The sequence below is a fragment of the Schistocerca nitens genome, chromosome 9 (assembly GCF_023898315.1).
Source record: "Schistocerca nitens isolate TAMUIC-IGC-003100 chromosome 9, iqSchNite1.1, whole genome shotgun sequence".
NCBI classification, from domain to species: Eukaryota; Metazoa; Arthropoda; class Insecta; order Orthoptera; family Acrididae; genus Schistocerca; species Schistocerca nitens.
The window spans coordinates 357,903,499-357,914,436 of record NC_064622.1 but is presented as its reverse complement, the minus strand read 5'-3'; the positions used below and the strand labels follow the sequence as shown (position 1 = coordinate 357,914,436).

General features: G+C 43.7%; 1 non-coding gene across 1 annotated transcript; it reads right to left on the bottom strand.

The window, feature by feature from the left end:
• Positions 1 to 2,406: 2,406 nt before the first annotated feature.
• On the bottom strand, positions 2,407 to 2,484 carry Trnaa-cgc (transfer RNA alanine (anticodon CGC)). Its single transcript has one exon. It is a non-coding gene; the product is annotated as a tRNA-Ala (tRNA).
• Positions 2,485 to 10,938: the final 8,454 nt, after the last annotated feature.

Here is a 10,938-nt window from a genome sequence, read left to right as displayed (position 1 = left end):
GATGGGTGGCGCTCGATAGGAATGGGAAGCGGCCGTGGGGCGTGCCGATATAGTCCGTGCAGGTGCAACAACGCTGTGTCCCGCATGGCGCAGTGCTTAACGTACTTACGTAATAAGCAGGAGGTCCCGGTTTCGAATCTTGGGCTAGTACGCATTTTCACTCGTCGCCGCTGATTCCGCGTAATGCCCCAATGCAGCTGGTAGTAGTAATATCACCTTCCTTTTCTTCCCCTCTCTACCTTCAATTTGCATATAATAAACTGCTAGTTGACAGCATTTGTAGACTTAGAGAAAGCTTTTGACAATGTTGACTGGAATACTCTCTTTCAAATTCTCAAGATGGCAGGGGTAAAATACAGGGATCGAAAGACCATTTACAATTTGTACAGAAACCAGATGGCAGTTACAAGAGTCGAGGGACTTGAAAGGGAAGCAGTGGTTGTGAAGGGAGTGAGACAGGGTTGTAGCCTCTGCCCGATGTTACTCAATCTGTATATTGAGAAAGCAGTAAAGGAAACAAAAGAAAAATTTGGAGTAGGAATTAAAATCGATGGAGAACAAATAAAAACTTTGAGGTTAGCCGATGACATTGTAATTCTGTCACAGACCGCAAAGGACTTGGAAGAACAGGTTGAATGGAATGGACAGTGTCTTGAAAGGAGGATATAAGATGAACATCAACAAAAGGAAAACGAGGATAATGGAATGTAGTCGAGTTAACTCGGGTAATGCTGAGGGAATTAGATTAGGAAATGAGACACTTAAAGTAGTAGATGACTTTTGCTATTTGGGGAGCAAAATAACTAAAGGTGGTCGAAATAGAGAGGATATAAAATATAGAGTGGCAATGGTAAGGAAAGCGTTTCTGAAGAAGAGAAATTTGTTAACATCGAGTATAGATTTAAGTGTCAGGAAGTCGTTTCTGAAAGTATTTGTATGGAGTGTAGCCATGTATGGAAGTGAAACGTGGACGATAAATAGCTCTGACAAGAAGAGAATAGAAACTTTAGAAATGTGGTGCTACAGAAGAATGCTGAAGATTAGATGGGTAGATCACATAACTAATGAGGAGGTATTGAATAGAAATGGGGAGAAGAGAAATTTGTGGCACAACTTGACTAGAAGAAGGGATCGGTTGGTAGCACATGTTCTGAGGCATCAAGGGATCACCAGTTTAGTATTGGAGGGCAGCGTGGAGGGTAAAAATTGTAGAGAGAGACCAAGAGATGAATACATTAAGCAGATTCAGACGGATGCAGGTTGAAGTAGGTACTGGGAAATGAAGAAGCTTGCACAGGATAGAGTAGCATGGAGAGCTGCATCAAACCAGTCTCTCGATTGAAAACCACAACAACAACAACAGTTGAATTTCATAAGAACGATATTTTCTGAATCCGTGTTGGCTGTTTGTCAATAAGTCATTTTCTTCGAAGTAACCCACAATGTTCGAAAATCCTACTGCAAATCGACGTTGGCGATATGGGTCTATAATTCACGGCTTACTCGAATTTCCTTTCTTGGATATTGATGTGACTTGTGCAACTTTCCAGTCTTTAGGAGTGGATTTTTCGACAAGCGAGTGGTTGTGTACGATTATAACTACTGTATCCGCATACTCTGAAAGGAGCCTGACTGGTACACAATCTAGACCAGAGTCACTGCGTTTATTTAAGCTGTTTTGCTGCGCCGAGGAAATATATTTCTAAGTTACTCATGTTGGCAGCTGTTCTTGATTTGAATCCAGGAATATTTACTTCGTCCACTTTGGTGAAGGGGTATTGGCTTACCGCTTTTAGTAACTCTACTTTAGTGGCTTTGTCATCTGTAATATCACCATTGTTATCGGGCAGTCAGGGTATTGATTGTGTCTTTCCGTTCGTGCACTTTACATCCGACCACAATCTCTCTGGATTTTCTGCCAGGTTTCGCGACATAGCTTCGTTTTGGAAATATTAAAAATACCTAGCATTGGAGTTCGCGCTAAGTTTCGGGCTTCTGTAAATCTTTGCCAATGTTTAGGGTTTTATGTTCTTTGAAATTTTATGTGCTTTTTTCGTTGCCTCCGCAACAGTGTTTTGGTCTGTTTTTTGTACCAAGAGGGATCAGCACCATCCCTTATTAATTTATTTGGTATATGTCTCTCAATTTGCCGTCGATACTATTTCTTTGAATGTATATCACATCTGGGCTACACTTGCAGAGTCTGACTGGAAGAAGTGGAAACCGCCTCTTACAAAGACAGGAAGCAAAGAAGATTAGGGTTTAACGTCCCGTTGACATCCAGATCATGCGAGACGAAACACGACCTCATATTAAGGAAAGATAGGGAAGGAAAGCGGCTATGTCCTTTCAAAGGAACCATCCCGGCATTTGCCTGAAGCGATATGGGGAAAACCCAAATCAGTATGACCGGACGCGGGGTTGAACCGTCGTCCTTCGGAATGCGAGTCCGATGCGCTAACCACTGCGCCACGTCGTCCGGTCTTAGGCTAGGCGCAAATTGAGACGCGTATAGCGCGTGTGGCGCGACGCAGCACAGCGCGCGTTTTTGTAACATCACAGGTTCAAATGTGACCGCGCAAATTGCGACGCGACGCGACTGGGACGCGACACGCGCCTGCACCAGGTCGCGCGGCGTTGTGATTGAGGCACAGTTTCTCGCGCCTCGCGTCGCGCTTGCCTCGCTAGCATCGTGGGAAATTTTAGGAGGGGAGCGGAAAAGTAGCTCAGCCATATGCTCACATCGGAACGGCGCATATCAGCAGTGGTAGTATTGCCCATACGATAAATTTTGCCTTACTGTGTACCGAATTTTATTGCCTTTGGGTAGTGTTCCGTTTTTCGCCATTTCAACGCTCCAGCTTTCTTCGTTAGCACGTTATACTTTTCTGTTATTTATATCTGCATAGTTTTGTTTTGTTTTTCTTCTGTCAAGAAAAATGTATACTTCAGTAACTGATGAGCCATTGGCCGCTGGAATTGCACCATATGCCTCCGTGATGTTTTCAGATCGCAAGAAGGGACACAGGGTAGTGAATAAGGAAGCAAGGAATATTATAAAATCATGTGATTAAGAATCAAGGCAGGAAAGTAAAGTAAGGTTATATTCTCGCTGCCTGGTATGCTAGCGTATCTGTACGATCTGTTACAAAATTTTTGAAAGGGATAATCTCCACACGTGTGATCCCTTTGTTCTTGTGGTAAAAAGCGTCCAAGATATGAAGTATATAAGTTTCACTGTGATTACTCTGATATGTATCTAATAATTTAATACGACACACTGTACTACATGCATGTGAACAACATATTTCCACTGCAAGCTAGAAACAGTCGAAAAGCAGTCACAAATAACAATGTTTTAATTGGTTCGCTGTGATGAGAAAAAGCATTTCAATTGTTGCATGGACATTATCAGCATTAATAAACTAATTATACAACAACAGGCTACACAAATGAAGAAAATGGTCGGTATTATTACGAAAGTAGGAATATCCTAAAAGAGTGTTATGATTAGATATATTTAATTTGTTGAAAATTGCTGCTGACAAAGGCAGATCTACTTTCATGACAATGTTTTTTTAACTCCATCTCACAAGGCACACTTGGCTAGCTTGTGCATTCCTGTCGCGAGCATTATCCTCCGTTGCTGACAATACACTGACCATTGTGTCGTGCGACAGAGCAATTGTTTATTTTTCTGAATAACAACTATTTTTTCGCGATCACGCATTGTGAGTTTGGCAAGCCCTAGGTGAGTAAACAGTATCTGGCATGTGCCTATCATTCCGCCTGAAGAAACGCTCGTCATTATTTTAATACTGCTCAGATCGAGAGAAGGAATAAAATCCTTTGGTAAGTTTCCATTCCCGTCACTCAGTGTTAAAAATGCCATGGGTTACGGGGATTCCACCAAAATTCCAACAGAATTGCCAATCTGTTTTTGTGTGAGTTGTTAACCTTTTCTCATTCGAAGAAGCATCACCATTTATGAGTAAAGGCCACATTTTTCTTGGTGACTGGTTTAATTGTACTTCCTTTGTCACAATGTAATTTGCCAAACTCATCTCACAGCAGCTATTGAGACAGAATTCCGAAACGTAGGGCCTCATTAAACAAGTAATTGGCAATTACAGAGCTCAATAGCTTACGAAAAACCTCATAGTATCGGTTTGCAGTAACATAAAAAAAGAAATTTCATGTTTAATTTCATACTAGGAAGCTTTTGTTTCGCTAGCTGTCGATAACTTAAAAAATTACAGTCACTGCAGTGAAATAAATAAAAAAAGAAGTATAAGTAGTGATATATCGCCATAGATAAGAAAGTTCCGTGTGTTTAATAATTGGCAAAACACTCTCCTCCTTGTGTGCTATCATTCGCCAAACTTTCGTTTCGATGTCTCGAGCGGTTTAGGAGATACAAGAGATGTTGCGAGTATTTCATTCTCGCGAGCGTGAGATCGGAAGTGAGCGCGCTACATGGGATCCATTTTCTCGAGATCGGAGGCAGATAGAGATCTCCCCCAAGTCTAAACAAAAATTCATCATGTTAGCTAAATTTGATACGCAGCAACATATGGTGTAATACGCACCAAACGCAAAATCATAGCGACCCCTAATTTTCGTTGCAAACTTTTTGGGTTTTGCGTAGTGTCTTACTAAAACGTGTACATCACAATGAGATTGGTCATTAGCGAGGTGATGGGCACGAAGCTGACATATAACGCTACAAGTAAGGCAAAAATCATATATTTTCAGAGAATAGTCTCTGTAAAATCGTTTGAGAAAAATAAGAGGTTGGGCGCGCTTCAGTCAGCGCAGAGCGTCGCCAGTCGGTGCGTGCGAAGTATGGTGTACGCGTCGCAATATGCGCTGGATCCGCGTGACCCGTGCGGCACGTGCGTGTCGCGCTGTAGTGTCGTGTCACGTCACACGTGCTATACGCTTCTCAATTTGCGCCTAGCCTTAGGAAGGTGTCGAGTGAATTGTATCTGCTTTTTTAAATAGATGTATTTCGCGTTTTTTGGTGGGTTTTGATGTTACGTTATTTTGTCTCGCTACAACCACCTCGTGGGTCACTAACCCCTGTATCTGTCATGATGCTTCCTATTGTAAGTAGGCTGTTTATGTTTTCTTATTGGCAACGTTACGTAGCGCTCTGTAGGAAAATCACTGGCTGTGCTGTGTGCAGTCTGTGGCTAGTTTGCATTGTTGTCTGCCATTGTAGTGTAGGGCAGCGGCAGCTGGATGTTAACAGCGCGTAGCGTTGCGCAGTTGGAGGTGAGCCGCCAGCAGTGGTGGATGTGGGGAGAGAGATGGCGGAGTTTTGAAATTTGTAAGACTGGATGTCATGACCTGCTATGTATATTATGAGTTTTCAACACTATTAAGGTAAATACATTGTTTGTTCTCTATTAAAATCTTTCATTTGCTAACTATGCCTGTCAGTAGTTAGTGCCTTCCGTAGTTTGAATCTTTTATTTAGCTGGCAGTAGTGGCGCTCGCTGTATTGCAGTAGTTCGAGTAACGAAGATTTTTGTGAGGTAAGTGATTTGTGAAAGGTATAGGTTAATGTTAGTCAGGGCCATTCTTTTGTAGGGATTATTGAGAGTCAGATTGCGTTGCGCTAAAAATATTGTGTCAGTTTAAGCACAGTCGTGTATAATTGTTCAAAAGGGGACGTTTCATACTATTTGCTCAGGACTGTTTGCTGCAAATAAGTGAATTTACATCATCTACATCTACATCATATTCCGCAAGCCACCTAACAGTGTGTGGCGGAGGGTATTTGTACCACTATCTGATCCCTCCAACCCTGTTCCATTCGCGAATAGTGCGTGGGAAGACTGATTGTCTGTAAGCTTCTGTATTGGCTCTAATTTCTCGAATTTTCTCCTCGTGGTCAATACGCAAGATGTAGTATGTTTTCTGACTCCTCCTGGAAAGTGCTGTCCCGAAATTTCAATAGTAAATCTCTCCGTGATGCACAACGCTTGTCTTGTAATGTCTGCCAGTGGAGTTTGTTTAGCATCTCTGTAACGCTCTCTCGCTAGCTAAACAAGCCCGTGACGAAACGCGCCGCTCTTCGTTAGAACTTCTCTATCTCTTCTATCAGTCTTACGTGATAGGGATCCCAGATAGATGAACAAGACTCAAGAATCGGGCGAACAAGCGCTTTATAAGCCATTTCCTTCGTCGATAAGTTACATTTCCTTAAGGTTCTTCCGATGAATCTGAGTCCGGTGTCTGATTGTTCCACTATCTGTTTTATATGGTCATTCCGCTTACGGTCGCTCTGGGTAGTTACGCCTATATATTTTACGGCCGACGCTGTCTCAAGCTGTTTGTTATCAATTGTGTAGCTGTACAGTAGTGGATTTCTTTTCCTATGTAGGTCTGCTCCGATACTCCGTAAGCTCGTATTTTTTTCATTAAACGGCAACGCAGGACGGTGTCAGATGCCTTACTGAAGTCAAGGAACACAGCATCAACCGGAGCGCCGTTGTCCACTGCGCTGTGGGTCTCATGGAGGAACAGAGTGAGCTGAGTTTCGCAGGATCTCTGTTTGCGGAATCCGTGTTGATTTTTATAGAGGAGATGTTCACTTTCCAAGAGCATAAAACATGGTCCATAATTCTACAACAGATTGACGTCAACGATATAGGTCTATAATTGTGTAGATCTGTCTTACGGCCTTTCTTGAAAAATGGAATGACCTGCGCTTTTTTCCAGTCGTTAGGTACCTTTCGTTGCTCAAGCGATCTACGATAAATTACTACTAGAAGGGGAGCAAGTTCTTACGCAAAATCTTTATTGAATCTTATAGGTGTCTCATCGGTCCTGAAGCCTTTCCACTACTAAGCGATTGTAGCTGCTTTTCAATTCCACGATCGGCTATCTCAATATCTGTCATTTCGACGTTCGCACGACGATTGGAAGGAGGGACAGTGTTACGATCTTCCGCGGTGAAACAACTTCGGAAGACCGAATTCAGTATTTGGCCTTCCGTTTCGGTGCCGGTGTAGTCGCTGAGAGAATTAATAGATGATATTGACTCACTTACTGATTTTACACTTCGAGAGGTCTACTGAACTAATTGTTCAATAAAATTTTCTGAAAACGCATTCCGGGCGATGTTTAATGTCTACCGCCGACTTTAAACATGCATTTTTGCCAACATATCGAGGGAAGATTAAAGTCACCACCACGAGTGTGGTACCTATTTGAAATGAGACTTAAATTTTCTGTGAACTGTTCAGCAACTGTATCATCTGATGTGGGGGGGGGGGGCGGTAAAAGGAACCAAGTATTAATTTTTTCCGGTTGTCAAGTACAATCTCTACCCATACTAACTCACATGAACTATCTACTTCAATGTCACTACAAAGGAAACTACTTCTGACAGCAATAAACACTCCACTATCAACTTTCCGAACATGGTATGGTCATTTTTAAGAATTTCGGCTGAACTTATTTCATGAGCGTGTTATAAGACAAAATGAAAGCACCATGTCCAAACAATAAGGACATTGGCTTCCAAAGGTTACATTACGAATATTTCAATAGAAATTTACAGCATTTCTCCACACAAGATAAATGTTTTTCATCATTCCCACTTTTTACTAACCTCTACTGTCATTCTTACGTGATCACCGTTCCTAATTTTTACGCCATGTGAAACACAAGACTTGAAGCAAGAAAGTGCAAAATACACTCCTGGAAATTGAAATAAGAACACCGTGAATTCATTGTCCCAGGAAGGGGAAACTTTATTGACACATTCCTGGGGTCAGATACATCACATGATCACACTGACAGAACCACAGGCACATAGACACAGGCAACAGAGCATGCACAATGTCGGCACTAGTACAGTGTATATCCACCTTTCGCAGCAATACAGGCTGCTATTCTCCCATGGAGACGATCGTAGAGATGCTGGATGTAGTCCTGTGGAACGGCTTGCCATGCCACTTCCACCTGGCGCCTCAGTTGGACCAGCGTTCGTGCTGGACGTGCAGACCGCATGAGACGACGCTTCATCCAGTCCCAAACATGCTCAATGGGGGACAGATCCGGAGATCTTGCTGGCCAGGGTAGTTGACTTACACCCTCTAGAGCACGTTGGGTGGCACGGGATACATGCGGACGTGCATTGTCCTGTTGGAACAGCAAGTTCCCTTGCCGGTCTAGGAATGGTAGAACGATGGGTTCGATGACGGTTTGGATGTACCGTGCACTATTCAGTGTCCCCTCGACGATCACCAGTGGTGTACGGCCAGTGTAGGAGAGCGCTCCCCACACCATGATGCCGGGTGTTGGCCCTATGTGCCTCGGTCGTATGCAGTCCTGATTGTGGCGCTCACCTGCACGGCGCCAAACACGCATACGACCATCATTGGCACCAAGGCAGAAGCGACTCTCATCGCTGAAGACGACACGTCTCCATTCGTCCCTCCATTCACGCCTGTCGCGACACCACTGGAGGCGGCTGCACAATGTTGGGGCGTGAGCGGAAGACGGCCTAACAGTGTGCGGGACCGTAGCCCAGCTTCATGTAGACGGTTGCGAATGGTCCTCGCCAATACCCCAGGAGCAACAGTGTCCCTAATTTGCTGGGAAGTGGCGGTGCGGTCCCCTATGGCACTGCGTAGGATCCTACGGTCTTGGCGTGCATCCGTGCATCGCTGCGGTCCGGTCCCAGGTCGACGGGCACGTGCACCTTCCGCAGACCACTGGCGACAATATCGATGTACTCTGGAGACCTCACGCCCCAGGTGTTGAGCAATTTGGCTGTACGTCCACCCGCCCTCCCGCATGCCCACTATACGCCCTCGCTCAAAGTCCGTCAACTGCACATACGGTTCACGTCCACGCTGTCGCGGCATGCTACCAGTGTTAAAGACTGCGATGGAGCTCCATATGCCACGGCAAACTAGCTGACACTGACGGCGGCGGTGCACAAATGCTGCGCAGCGAGCGCCATTCGACGGCCAACACCGCGGTTCCTGGTGTGTCCGCTGTGCCGTGCGTGTGATCATTGCTTGTACAGCCCTCTCACAGCGTCCGGAGCAAGTATGGTGGGTCTGACACACCGGTGTCAATGTGTTCTTTTTTCCATTTCCAGGAGTGTATAAGTAGTGTGATCTGTCTTGTAGATAAAGCCGAAGGAACAAACTCACTTCTCAGAATGAGTACAATTATATTTTTATAACATCGAAAATTGTATAATATATTACTATTAAACCAATACGAAAGTATGAGAAACTACCAGGAACAGCAAAGGATAGCAAAAAAAATGTTTAAACAATGAGACCGAACAAGCAACATATAATTGTTTCCTCAATAAGCTGCATGTCTATTCATTGTACTACGCCGACTATAGATGATATACGAGGCGTGTTTTTTTAAGTAAGTACCGTTTTGAAATTTAAAAAAGGCGTCCTGATATCTCAATAATTTTATTTTTACATGAAAGCCTGTACCTTAATCTACTTCTCTAGATAATTTCCGTCAATATTGAGGCACTTGTCATAACGTTGTACAAGTTTTTGAATACCGTCCTCATAGAAGTCTGCCGCTTGACTTGTTAACCACTGCATCACCACTGTTTTGACTTCGTCATCGTCTTGAAGACGCTGACCGCCCAGGTGTTTCTTCAAGTGCAGGAACAGATGGTAGTGACTGGGCGCAAGATCGGGGCTGTACGGAGGATGATCTAGAGTAGACGGGCATTGTCGTGCAGGAAAACGATGCCCTTGCTCAACTTCCATGGACTATTGCTTTGATTCTGGTGTGACGTAGGCCACCCATGTTTCATCGCCCGTAACAATTTGGCTTAAGAAATCATCACCGTCGTTGTGGTACCGCTCAAGGAAAGTCAATGCACTGTCTAAACGTTTCGTTTTGTGCACATCCGTCAACATTTTTGGTACCCAACGTGCGCACAATTTTCGGTAATTCAAGTGCTCGGTCACAATGCCATACAAAACACTACGAGAAATATTAGGAAAGTCATCCCGCAAGGATTAAATCGTAAAGCGTCTGTTTTCTCCAATTCCTGCACCAAACTTTCATTAACGACCGAAAGACGCCCACTCCGTTGTTCATCATGCACATTTGTGCGGCCATCTTTAAATGCTCTCACCCACTTTCTTACCATTCCATCACTCATAATGTTTTCTCCGTAAACTGCACAGATCTCACGATGAATATCGGTCGCTTTTAGGCCTGTAGCACTAAGAAATCTTATAACAATCCGTACTTCACAGTCGGCGTGACTCACGATTATCGGAGGCATCTTAAACACTCAGTACACAACGTAAACAAGGAAGAATCAGACAGTAATGGCGTCAGTGCGTAGATTAAGGTACAGGCTTCATGTAAAAATAAAATTATTGAGATATCTTAGCACATCTTTTTTTAAATTTCAAAACGGTACTTACTTAAAAAACACGCCTCGTACTTTCCATCTCATCATCCCCGTAAAGCCTTACAGTAGATTGTTATTAACTGACTTTTAATTGTAGCAAGTTTCTGACGGACACTCAATCTACCGTTGTCCTGAAACAGCATACTTTCATACAGTTATGCTTTAACCTCCAAATTGACGTTTTATTACAACAGCTCGTACAATTAACGACGGGTTTTATGGAGATCCTCAATTCTCTCAGTGCTCTGGTTCTTAGAAACGGCATATATACAAACGGGTTTCAACTGAAAGCCAATATGGGATCTCTCGGCTCAGTACTGAAGAAATGGCGTCGTATGACGTAGATGGCGTTATTCCATCTTATTTGTCTACGTTCAAACGCACATTCAGAATATGAGACATGCTAAATATTGCCCAGCACGTTCGGAGAGACTCCCCAACGTGCTTTTTCCACACTATGACGTCAGAACTCGGCACGCTCAACGTTCACGTTCGAATGTACGGTCCGT